At 38.7% G+C, this 14,015-nt stretch overlaps 1 non-coding gene across 1 annotated transcript; it reads left to right on the forward strand.

Moving 5' to 3' along the window:
- The first annotated feature begins 10,255 nt into the window (after positions 1 to 10,255).
- On the forward strand, positions 10,256 to 10,365 carry LOC122817264. Its single transcript, XR_006367185.1, has one exon. It is a non-coding gene; the product is annotated as a U6 spliceosomal RNA (small nuclear RNA).
- The last annotated feature ends 3,650 nt before the right edge of the window (positions 10,366 to 14,015 follow it).

Raw genomic sequence — 14,015 nt, forward strand, 5'->3', positions numbered from 1 at the left:
AGAGGATCATAATGGACCTCATAAATAAAGACATAGGGAATTTGCAGACTTTGGATCCAACCCAGTTTGGCTTTGTCAAAGGCAGATCATGCCTTTTAAACTTGGTTGACTTTTTCGAAACAGTCACCAAAGCCATTGATGAGGAAAAGGCAGTCCATACAGCTTACCTCGATCTGGCTAAGGCCTTCGATACAATACCCAACTCGGGTATCATTGAAAAACTCATCAGCTTAAATGTTAACCCATACATCACAAGATGGGTTGCAAACTGGCTGAGTGACAGAACCCACAGGGTCAGAGTTGCTGGCGCCATGTCAGACTCAAAGCCTGTCACAAGTGGTGTCCCACAGGGCTCAGTCCTGGGCCCACTCTTGTTTGGCATCTACTTTTCCGAAGTACAAGCAAACACAGGAGGGTTATGGCTGACAAAGTTTGCAGATGACTGCAAACTGGGCCATAGAAGAAAACACATCTGACACAGATATCCTTCAGAAGGGTCTCACAGAAACGGATAACTGGTGCCAGAGCCACGGCCTAAAGTTAAATGCCAAAAATGCATAGTCATACCCTTCGGGAAAAACAAGGTTACCCCTAGCTACCAAATAGGTGGCAATCCACTGAGCACAGAAGAAGTTATCAGGGACCTGGGGACCCAGGTTGATAGTAGTCTGTCATTCGACACCCATGTAGCTAAAGTAGTTAGGAAGACCTTCTACATTGCCCACCTTATCATGAAGGGATTCTCATCTAGATCAAGGGAGGTCATAGTCTCCCTTTACTCATCACTCATCAGACCAATGATTGAGTACAATGCCCCATTCGGAATGTATCTGACCCGACACTTGCAGCAGCTGGAGAGGCCACAAAAGTTCCTCACCAAAAGGATAAAGGGTCTCAAAAATCTGTCCTATGCTGCCCGACTGAAAGAACTCCAGCTCTATTCAGTCGCTTACCACTTGCTCAGAGGTGACCTTTGCCTAACATACAAGGCCATGTCAAACCCAGATTTGATGAATATGCTTCACCTCAAAAAATCTAGATCCATCAGAGCCACAAGTCTACAAAAACACAATGCAACTCCTTCTGACCTTCTCTGTACTTCTCCATCAGCACTCTCAGAGCAAACATCACATCTGTAGTGCTCTTTCCCAGCATGAAACCATACTGCTGATCACTAATCATCACATCCCTTCTTAACCTAGCTTCCACTATTCTTTTCCATAACTTCATGCTGTGACTGATCAATTTAATCCCTCTGTAGTTTCTACAGCTCTGCACATCACCCTTATACTTAAAAATCGGTACCAAAACACTTTGTCTCCATTTCTCAGGCATCCTCTCACTTTCCACGATTTCATTAAACAATCTGGTTAAAAACTCCACTGCCATTTCACCTAAACACCTCCATGCTTCCACAGGTATGTCATCTGGATCAACAGCCTTTCCATTCTTCATCCTCTTCATAGCTATCATTATTTCCTCCTTGCTAATCCATTGCACTTCATGATTCATTATCCCCACATCATCCAACCTTCTCTCCCTCTCATTCCCTTCATTCATCAACCCCTCAAAGTACTCTTTCCATCTGCTCAACACACTCTCCTCACTTGTGAGTATGTTTCCCTCATTATTCTTTATCACCTTTACCTGCTGCACATCTTTCCTAGCTCGATCCCTCTGTCTAGCCAATCGGTACAGGTCCTTTTCTCCCTCCTTAGTGTCCAACCTTTCATACAACTCTTCATATGCCTTATCCTTTGCCTTCACCACCTCTATCTTTGCCATGCACCTCATCTCCTTATACTCCTGTCTACTTTCTTCCTCTCTCTGACAATCCCACTTCTTCTTTGCCAACCTCTTTCTCTGTATACTCTCCTGTACTTCCTCATTCCACCACCATGTCTCCTTGTCGTCCTTCCTCTGTCCAGATGTCATACTAAGCACCTTTCTAGCAGTGTCCCTTACTAGCTCTGCTGTAGTTACCCAGCTATTTGGTAACTCTTCACTGCCACCCAGTGCCTATCTTAACTCATCCCTGAACTTCACCTCACAATTACCCTTTTTCAATTTCCACCATTTGATCCTTGGTGCTGCCCTCAAACTCCTCCTCCTCTTCTTGATCACCAACATCATCCTACAAACCACCATCCTATGCTGCCTAACTACACTTTCCCCAGTCACCACTTTACAGTCTCCAATCTCCTTCAAACTGGCCCTTCTACATAAGATATAATCCACCTGTGTGCATCTTCCTCCACTCTTGTATGTCACCCTATGCTCCTCCCTCTTGTTAAAATACATATTCACCACAGCCATGTCCATCCTTTTGACAAAATCCACTACAATCTGACCTTCTGCATTCCTTTGTTTAACACCATATTTACCCATCACTTCCTCATCCCCTCTGTTCCCTTCACCAACATGCCCATTGAAATCTGTTCCAATCACCACTCTCTCCCCCTTGGGTACAGTCATTACCACTTCATCCAACTCACTCCAAAATTTTTCTTTCTCATCCATGACACACCCAACTTGTGGAGCATATGCACTAACAACATTCATTATTACACCATCAATTTTCAGCTTCATAAACATCACTCTATCCGACACTCTTTTCACCTCCAAAACACTCTTGGCATACTGTTCCTTCAGGATAACTCCTACTCCATTTCTCCTCCCATCCACACCATGATAAAACAATTTGAACCCACCTTCGATACACTTAGCCTTACTCTCCTTCCATCTGGTCTCTTGCACACACAATATACCAACCTTCCTTCTGTTCATCATATCGGCTAGCTCTCTCCCTATACCAGTCATACTGCCAACATTCAAAGTTCCGACCCTCACTACCACAGTCCTAGTCTTTCTCCTCTCTTCCTGCTGGCCATGCCTTTCACCTCTTCTTCTACTTCGGCCAACAGTAACCCAACTTCCGCCAGCATCCTGTTGGCTAACAATACTGGTGGCGGTCGTTGTTAACCCGGGCCTCGACCGATCCGGTATGTAAATATTTATTGCTGTCCACATGAATAGTTTGGTGAAGTTTTACGCCGGATGCCCTTCCTGATGCAACCCTCCATATTTATCCGGGCTTGGGACCAGCACAAAGAAATACACTTGCTTGTGCATCCCCAGTTCTTTATTTTATTAAAGTGAAGGACAGTAATAATGCATTATATAGAGATAAAGGCAGTTGTGACTGTAAGAAATTTATGTTTACAATTTCCGAACAGGTGCCGAAAGATTTATGAGGGGGCAATTATAGGAATAAATTGGAAAAGAGAGAAACTTTATGGAAGTTGAAATGGGGGCTAACACTTTTCCTGGCCTGAATGACACTATTAATATCAAATGCTTTCTGAGAGATAGGAGGCTGAAAATCTGTGCTTAGTATTATTTTATTATTTATTTTATATTTGTTAACCAGGAAAGTCCAACTTGGAATGAGCCAATTTTCAGCAGAGGCCCGGGGAGAAACGCTCCAGATGCATGCCTGTATTAACATATAAGGTGATTGTTTTTATTTTAAACGCTTTAGTATAGTGTATACTGTCAATATTTATTAGTTTTCTAAATTTGTTTTTTTATTGAGTATTAGATTGTTTAATTAATTAGTATTAATTAATTAATTAGCAGGGTGTGTGTTTTTATATGTATAGAAGAGGTGTTGTCTGTCTTTTTTTTACTGTTTCTGCTGGTCTGTTTTCAGACAAAAGCTAATTAAATGTGTTTTACGCTAAGGCTTTGGTTTATTTGTTTATTGCACATTTGGAATTCTCTGTTGTCTGCTCTGTTTCAGCTGAGTGGTTTTTCATGTTTGGTGCTGTTTCCACTGGTTTTTCTTGGGAAGTGTTTAAGTATTTTCTGTAACCTTGACCATGCAGATTACTAAGTATGTTTTTGGAGCCTTTCTCTCCAGGCCAATACTAAAAGAGTGTCTTTCAGATCCAATTGGACCTTTCTGGTAAACAAATACAACTAAATAAATAAATAAATACATAAATAAATAGAGAAGTCCAGGTATGCAGTAGATTTGTGAAAGGCATGTCCTACTAATGCCAGAAAATCACAAATGTGAATTGTGAAGCACAGTGTGTAGCAGAACCATAAAAGTATGGGAGTCGTATTGCAGACAACCATAACAAAATGAATGACTTGACTGGGTCATGGGACATGGATAGTAATGTTGTGGACAGGGGAACATGTCATGTGGATGAATGTAGTTTTGGCAAATGCAAAAACAGTGAGTGCTGTGCTGAAACTACTTTCACTGACAGTGGAGTTTGATTTTTCTCTACTGTTGTGAGACCTCAGAGTTTGTATATATATATATATATATATATATATATATATATATATGTATATATATGTATATATATATATATATATATATATATATATATATATGTATATATATGTATATATATATATATATATATATATATATATATATATAGGTCTACTTTGTTTCATTGAAAGCTCATTTCACTGAATTTCAATTCACCCTGACAAAATCGCTGAAATCTCAAATTACTGAAAACGCATTTCACTAAATCTCATTTCAGTGAAGTGAAGTACTGGCACTGTGTAGAGTACTGTAAGGCAAGTAAAAGGTATATGCCCTTTTCCCCATTGTAGTGCGATACTGGAGTTAATATATAGTTAGGGTATGTGTGTGTTTAGGGGGCACATCCCCCCACATTGGGGGTGTGGGGGGAATAGCCCCAGACCTAGTTTGGTTTTATATTATATTTCACCGAAAACATGAAAACAATACATTTTAAACCGACATGCATACTTAGAACACCAATGACAAACTCTTTCCAGAAGACAATATATATCCAAAGCCCCCCCCCCACACGCACACCCCCAAATTATATATACTAATTCCAGGATCACACTACAGTGGGGAAAAGGGCATATACCTTTTACTTGCCTTACAGTACTCTACACAGTGTCAGTACTTCACTTCAGTGAAATGAGTTTTTAGTAATTTGAGCTTTTAGCGATTTGGTCAGGGTGAATTGAAATTCAAAGAAATGAGCTTTCAATGAAACAAAGAAGACCCATACATATATATATATATATATATATATATATATATATATATATATATATATATAATTTTATATATATATATCTATATATATATATATATATATATATATATATATATATATATATGGATCCCTATCATATGATAGAAACCTCATTTGACTGAAACTCATTTGATTGAGACCATAAGACTGAAATTTCAAAAAATTTAAAAAGACTGAAAAGTCACTTGACTGAAACCCATAAGACTGAAACCAATAATAATACTTAATTTCAACATGCTAAATTTAAAACTGGACCATATAAAACCAGACTAGGTGGGGGGGGGGCTGTGCCTCCCAGCCCCCCTAACTATATATACTAACTCCAGGATCACACTACAGTGGGGAAAAGGGCATAGTGGTGGCAGCATGTAGACTACTGTAAGGTACATGAAAGGTGTATGCCCTTTTCCCCACTGTAGTGCAATCCTGGAGTTAGTATATATATAGTTAGGGGGTGTGCATGTGGGAGGGGGGCGCAGCCTCCACATTGGGGGGGGGGTGTGTGAGGAGCATAGTCCCCCCATCTAGTCTGGTTTTATATGGTCCACTTTACAATTTCGTATGTTGAAATTCAGTATTCTGGGTTTCAGTCTTTTGGGTTTCAGTCAAGTGACTTTTCAGTCTTTTGAAATTTCAGTCTTATGGTTTCAGTCAAATTAGGTTTCTGTCATATGATAGGGATCCATATATATATATATATATATATATATATATATATATATATATATATATATATATATATATATATATATATAGGTCTGTGGGTGTGTGTGGGGTTGTTGTATTGTTTATCGAAGGTAGTTTTAGAAAATGATTTTCAGTTTTGTTTCCATAGCTTTGATGACTCGACATGAATCTGTATATGGCAAATCAGTGCTGAATAACAACACTAGCCCACCATGCATTGCATGCATACTGCTGTAACGTATGAGAAAAATAAATGTAAACTGGAGCATATTTAAGTGTGCTACCACACATATAAACTGTGTTCAACAACCACAAATGGTATCCCACCCACACCTGTGATAACAGTACACTCCTGTCAGTGGGAATAGCTTCCCAAGTAGCTCATTGCTTTAAATATATATATAAATTACATAAGCTCTGCAGTTATAGCCACTGTGTATACTTTTTTTGAATCATGCCTGTACATGACCTGTAAACCTCGAGTTACCTTGCGCTTGTGCCACCATTGTAAATACACTGTAAAAACTATTTCTAGCTGGCAGCATGCTATCAGACAACATATCTTTATTCCAGCTAGAGAAAGTGGTCACCTCAGGTACCATAGCTGTCAGTGGACATCATAGCCCTAAAAAGTGTATGTGTATGTCTTCCCTTCTTTCTTTGTTTAGATAGGTAGACTGAGCTACGAGGGTTTATTTCAACCACAGTCTTGTTACATAATTGGTAGAAACACAAATTCAGTAGCACTCGAATAAATCCTGGAAACAAAAAAACATTTGCTTATCTTAATTAGTGATGGTGCTAGGGCTCTGCATTTGACAATAGCTGTGTTACCACCTTCCAGCCCTGTGACCTCTGTGTTGTTAACATGCCGCACCCTCCCACCAGGACACAGACTATGGTGGGCACACAGTGCCCATAGGGTACCAAATATGCATACATTTTAATGGCAACTGAACCTGACACCAGTGCATACTTCAACTTCAGTTTTATTTAGGTACTTTTCCCCCACAAAATACCATGTACAAGATGAAGCAAAAATAAATTAAAGAGTAATAGAAAATCTAAAATAATCAAATACATAATACAAAAACTAAAACTAAACACCACATGTGGTATGATGTGTTAAAGTCATCTGTGGAAGACAGCCAATAATTGATATTCCTGAAACAACTGAAATAAAACATTTTGAGAGGTGGGTTGCTTGATAAGCAAAAGACTGAGTGCCAGAGTTCTCAGGACTCACTTGTGGCACCACTAACTGCCCCTAAATGTAGAACTCTAGCTGGGGTATATGGCACCATAACTTACTGAGGTAACAAGGACCTAAGTCACATATAGACAAGTACACCAACACTAGAACCTTATAATCCTAAATTAACCGTCAGTCAATGTAGATCATGCAGAACAGGAATTATATGTTGGTAACATGTAGTACCAGTAAGTATCCTGGCAGCTGGGCTCTGCACTAACTGTGAACCATCCAGGTCAGTGTTGGCATGTTTAAGACACTGTAGCCATGCAGTATGTAAGTGTGCACTCTGCATACCCAGTATGCAAGTCACAGAATTGTTGATTCTGCATCTCATGACTATTCAAGAATATAAATAAAGCTAATGACATGAGTGCATAATACACAGATGGCATTATGAATGCAGCAACTTAAACATAGCAACCCTTTCATTTATTTGTAGAGTAGGATATCACTGGCTGTTTTGTCATGAGATGAAGGGAACTGAAACAGCTTTATTACTAGCATATGATGTGCACAATATAAAATGAATCTTATGATATATTTGAAAACATCAAACACAGAAGGAAACAATCACAGAAAAGACATGCATCCTAAAAACATTTGCATGACACTGAGTATGAGATTCATCAGATCAAAAGAACAAGCTCGTGTTAAAACAGAGTATCACAGAATGAAGGTGTCTGAAACACAGAAGCACTGGGAGAATTATCAGCAGTGAAATGCTTGAGAATGCACAAGAGATGAGCTACAACATTCAGGAAGGTTCTGTTGATACAAGCTGGATACATCAAATGCAACTCTATATTACAGACTATGTAATAATTATAATCAAAATTAAAAAGAACTGAATTGGTTCTACGGTTCATATAGATATGATGTTGTAAGCTAACACCCTGTGTTTAAGTCAGAAGCAGAACATGACAGTGTGAGTAGAAATGAGACAAAGTTTAATGTTAGTACTGTACTCTAGGCCTGGATGTACAGTAGCTAAAATACTTGGCTTAACTTCATGGTTTAGTCCACCAAAGAAGTGTTTGTATTACATAGTAACACACCATTGTGAGTATATTTGCTCAAGTACAGAACAAAATCTGAACACAAAAAACCTTTCTAATTACAAGATAAACATTAATCACTGTAATCTACATGTAAGTTAGCATTTTAGATAAACAGTACTAATTAATGGCTGGAGAGCTCAATCCATTTTGAAAAAAGGAAATCACACAGCTGACCTTTAAATATGCATCCTACACAGGAATCAATATCTGTAAAGACCCTTATTAAATAAATTATCTAAATTAGTAAATGTGTAGGCAGTCTGTCTGTTTGGCTTGTTTTGTACATCAACTTAACGAAAAGTGTAAACCAGATTCATAATCTCACCACATCCTCTATTTCATGTGAACTTTTGAAAAAGAAGACAATAAGCAAGATTTTTTTTATTTCCTGTAAATGTATCATTGCACACTGGTATATACAGACTCAAGAATACAAATGCTACTCAAATTCCTAATATAATATGCCTGATTATACTAAAAACGTAGGTGGCCTTACAGAGAAGAACAAAGAAAATGAATTGTCAATGGTATGAGAGGAAATCGTGCTGGCATCGAAACAAAGGAAAATACTCATTGCCAAAAACAAAGGATAATATAAAACAGCATTTATGCTCATTCAGTTTTGAGATTTCATGCTCAGGACTTTACTGTGGTCAGGATTTCTCTACATTATTTTAATTCTTTGGCTCTTAAATTCAGTTCCATTTTAATGTGAACCCCACTTTGTCTGCGTTTCTAACCGGATAGTTATTCAACATGGAAACTTTTAATACCATCTTATACTTTCCCCACCAGTTTTGAAACATAAAACATTGTAATCATGCTGGTTTCATCAAATTGAAATGAACTTGTCTTGTAAGCGATACTGAGTATTTTTGTATTTAAAATAAATAGGATGCACTAATCCTTTTATCTCTATTAATGTTGCAGTAGTCATTTATACTGTGATATTACAGGGTATATCTTTTGTTCCTATCTAAAGAGTGGGTAGAGGGGAGGGTGTGTTCCTGGATCAGTCTCAACAAGTCCATTATAAAACTCTCTTGTTATGTTGGATTATAGATAGGACAGGTTTATTTAAATATATATAAATATGTGTGTGTGTGTGTGTGTGTGTGTGTGTGTGTGTGTGTGTGTGTGTGTATGTGTGTGTGTGTGTGTGTATATATATATATATATATATATATATATGTATATATACATACATATATATATATATATATATATATATATATATAAATAATATATATATATATATATATGTGTGTGTGTGTGTGTGTGCATGTATACACACACACACACACACACACACACACACACACACACACACACACACACACACACACACACACACACATATTAATTATCCTTAGCTTTTGGCAGTTTGTAAGCTGCTTTGTTGTAGTGCCAGCCGGACTGGTTTTCTCTAATACTACTGAGAATTTGTTTTCTTTGTGTAAGTGTCTAAGGTAATCTAAGTTTATATTTCATTTATGCATATTATATTTGGAATGTTTGGTTGCATTTGTACTCTTGGCTCTTCACATGCAGATGTATATAATGATGCATTTACAAGAAAAGAAAATATTAATTCATTGTTTTCCCTGGCAAAAGTTCAAAAGAAATGGAGGAGGTGGTGAAAATGTATGCATCTGTTTTTCTATTTATATATAAGACAAGCCAGACAAGACTAACTGCCAACACATTTACTGATATAGATGATTTAATTTATAGGTCTTTATATGTCTTAATTCCTGTGTAGGATGTATTAGGTATCTAAAAATGTGGGCTGACAAGTTTCAGCATTTTACTGTAATTTTGTATTGCTTTCTCATATGCTTTACATTCATTTGTTTACAATAGAAAATAATACATATGTTGTGCAAATAACTACATCAAAGCAAACATTTGCAATACAAAAAAATTTACTATAAAATCCAAGTACAGACATAACATACGGCGCCCCTCTAATGTAGCAGCATGAAATGGGATTAAGTTTCATGTTTGAAAGAAAATAATCTAAGTTCATTACAAGGCTGTTATCTCATCGTCACAATATTCAGGTTAGATGTCCAAAGTGGTGAAGCAAGTATGGTTATGAAAAAAGCAAAACCAAGCATTATGACATACATGCAAGCATCAGATTATAAGTAGTGCTAAAACATTTGGCAGCAAATATACTAAAATTGGAAGGATACACAAAAGATTAGTATGGCCCCTGCACCAGGATGGCATGCAAATGTGTGAAGTGTTTCTTATTTATTTAATACAGTTAGTGCAAAGGGCTAATGCTGTGAGCTGTACTGCCTGTGGTACAGTGTTTGAATCTCTCAGTCCTCATTTGCTTACTGTGTGACCTGGAGAAAATCACTTAACCAGACATTATCCCCTGATCACCACTGAAAAGGTACTGTGTGCCCATTTGGCCAACCTGGTTAACAAATTTATATTACTATTGTTTGGCAGTTGGCACAGAGGGTTAAGGCTGTGAGCTGCAATTTATGTGGTTTAATGGTTTGATTCTGTTAGCCCTCATTTGCCTACTGTGTGACCTTGAGCAAGTCACAGTGCGGTCCCTTCTGAAATGTTGGCATTCAAAATGCTAAATGCTGACAAGCCAAAAAGAAAAAGACCAAAAACACAGGAAAAGAACAAATTTTGAAAATTGTTCTTCTCTTTTTGCAAGGGAAGCAAACTCCCGGGTCTATATCAGCATTTCAAAAATGTAATAGGTCGAATCACTAAATGTCGAACTGAAATGATCAACCTATTAAATTTTCGAATGCTGATAAGAAAAAAAAACAAAACAAAAAAAAAAAAAACTAAAGGATGCAGGCAGGGGGGGAAGCCCCCCCTGCACCCCCCACACCCCTGCTATTTAAATATACCAACTCTGAGACCACACTACATTGAAGTAAACGGAAATCTCCCCTTACAGACATTTCCGTTTACCCGTTGGATGTTCTGCACTTGGCATTCTCGACGCGACAATATCATATTCGATATTGTCAGCGTTCGAAATGCTGATATAGACACAAACCCCCTGCACCCCCATTTGGGGGACAACCCCCCAAGCTTATATATACCAACTCCAAGATTGTCATACCTCAAAGAAAAGGGAATATTACAAGAAATGGCATCTCAGACTTCGTATATGTAAGTCTGATCTTTCGGCCATTCAATCTCTATATTTCAGGACTCACTCTAGCGGTTCCAGACATTTCAAATGATTACCCAGACAGTGCTGGGGGGAACTGGGAATATGGGCTAGACTCCTCAATAATTCTTTAAACTGCAAGTTTTGTAACTACCTGTGAACCTATTAAAGAGTAATGCCATTCAAAATATTTATTTTCTTTATATTTCATGTCATATTCATTGCGTATCAACTCATACTTGCACACTTCTTCCTTTGTGTAGACGTTGCATGTTTGACAGCTCTGATACTGGTTTAAAACTAATATTTCACATTTTTGTTGGGCCTTATTATCTGTATACCTCTGTATTAGTGTTATTGACAAAGGGGTAAGAAAGACATACAGCTGTAAAACGTATACAACAGTAGAGTAATTTTTTTATGACAAAACGTTTTATGTATACTATATACAGGGACAGCACAGTGGCATAGAGGTCAAAGGTTAGTGTTACTACCTCATAGCACTTGGATCTCCAGATGGGCTCCTGGCTGAGTACTTTCTGTGTGGAGTCTACATGTCCTCCATGTGTTTACATGGTTTTTGCTGGGTGTTTCAGTTTGCCCCACATTCCAAAGATGTGATGTAGGTGATCTGGCAATCTTTCAAATTGCCTTTAGGTGTGTGTGTGTGTGTGTGTGTGTGTGTGTGTGTGTGTGTGTGTGTGTGTGTATGTGTGTGGGTGCATTTGTATATGCATTCTGCAGTGGGATGATGCTCTGCTCAAGATGTATTTCACTGCCTTATGCCCATTAAGTACTGAAATAAGTACTACTTCCCCTGTGGCGCTAAACTGAATTAAGCATGCTAAAGGAGAATAAACGAATATCTCTAGCTTCCTCTACACATGCATACACACACAAACACACACATGCTTATGGACATTATATAGGACCTAATTTACATTACTAAGGATATGCTGTCTGAATCAAAAATGCAGAGTGGAATTACTCTGATTTCAAAAGTACAGAATCAAGAAACTAGTACAAACTACTTAAAGCAATAATGTACCTCCCTGGACTACATGAAAAGAGATATGGAGGAGCTCTTGGATTATGTAGCCCAGACGGGTATGACCCTAGCCCTGAGCAGTATCCTACCATCACCCAGGATGATACAAGCAGAAAATGATTGGTTTCAACAATTGGCTAAGTTTCTGGTGTCATTCTAAGGGGATCCAGTATCTGTCTGCCTGGAATTACATGATTGATAGACCTCGTTGCTTTGCCAGAGATGGCCTGCATCTGTCACCCCTGGGCTTCCAGATACTGGCCAAGGCTCTTGCCACTCTTATAGTGCCTTTTTTACGCAGTGTTCCAAAGACCAAATTAGCATCATAACAGCTACAAACAAATGCAATGTAAGAGTCATGCTGCTCAATGTTAGAAGTCTAAATCTCAAAATGCACTCACTTGAAGCACTCCTTAAGATGGAGAAAATCAACATTTGTGCTGTAACGGAGACCTGGTTCAAGGCACCAGAATGCACCCCTGCACTACCAGGCTATAACTCATTCCACACCTTTCGGCCCCAGAACTGGGACAGAAGCTCCAAAGGCAGTGGTGTTTCCATATTCACAAAGGGTGTGCACACCTCCAGTCTGGTAGCCCAACATAATGCATTTGAGATACTTCAGGTGCAGCTAACATTGAGTAAGACAGCAATTCAGGTTGTAGCCTGCTATAGGTCCCCAACCATGTCCCAAGACTCACACTCCATGTTCCTAAGCACCCTGGAGAATATTAGGGTCAAACCTAACACTCTCATACTGGGCGACTTCAACTATCCCTCCATTAACTGGGAAAACTACTCATGTACTAATACACTTGCCCAATGCTTTCTGTAATTCATTAATTCCAGTGCTCTGGACCAGATCATTCTTACCCCCACTAGAAGTAGTAATATCCTTGACCCGGTCATTATTAACATGGGCAACAGTTGCTCTAGACCAATAGTCAACTCCTCCCTGGTTAGATCCGACCACAAACTAATCACCTTGGAAATCCACCCCCCCCCCCAAAGGTAACCACCATGAAAAACTTCTCCAAAGCTAACTTTGGGATCCTAAAAACAGAGGTGGCTAACTTCACAGCACCCATGTAAATGGTGAATAGTTGCATGAGCACCGAATCATATACCAATGCACTTTACAAACACGTACACAAATGCATGGATCTCGCCATACCCAATAGAACCAAGATGCTCTCCTCAAAAAAAAAAAGGAAGCCAATCTGGTGGTCCCTGCCATAAACAAACTCTACAACAGAAGGAGGAAACTGATGCAGAATAAGGCAAAGTCCCAAGACTGGAAAAACTCCCTTATCAGCCTCAATAAAAGGTTGAGATCCCTCATCAAATCCTCTAAAGCTAGCTATGAAAACAGAATTGCAGCAGATAGTAAGGACAACCGCAAGGCCTTCTATAGTTATGTAAAGAATCTCCATGGCAATACCCAGATTTGCTCTGAGCTACTGCACAATGGTACCTCCTATACCGAGCCAACAGATATTGCCAATATACTGGCTGACAGATTCAGTGCTAACTTTATCCCTCTCTCCCCCCAAAAGGACCAAGCACAATACCAGTAGATTGCCAGGCACCCAGTATTATTGCTGAGCAGGTTAAAACAGCACTGTCCAAGGCCAAGAATACAACTTCTATGGGACCTAACAATATCCCTCGCTGTGTTCTACATGAACTACAGAGTGAACTGGCACCT

Source organism: Protopterus annectens, chromosome 1.part1, assembly GCF_019279795.1.
Source record: "Protopterus annectens isolate FY-2018-M chromosome 1.part1, PAN1.0, whole genome shotgun sequence".
Taxonomy (NCBI): Eukaryota; Metazoa; Chordata; order Ceratodontiformes; family Protopteridae; genus Protopterus; species Protopterus annectens.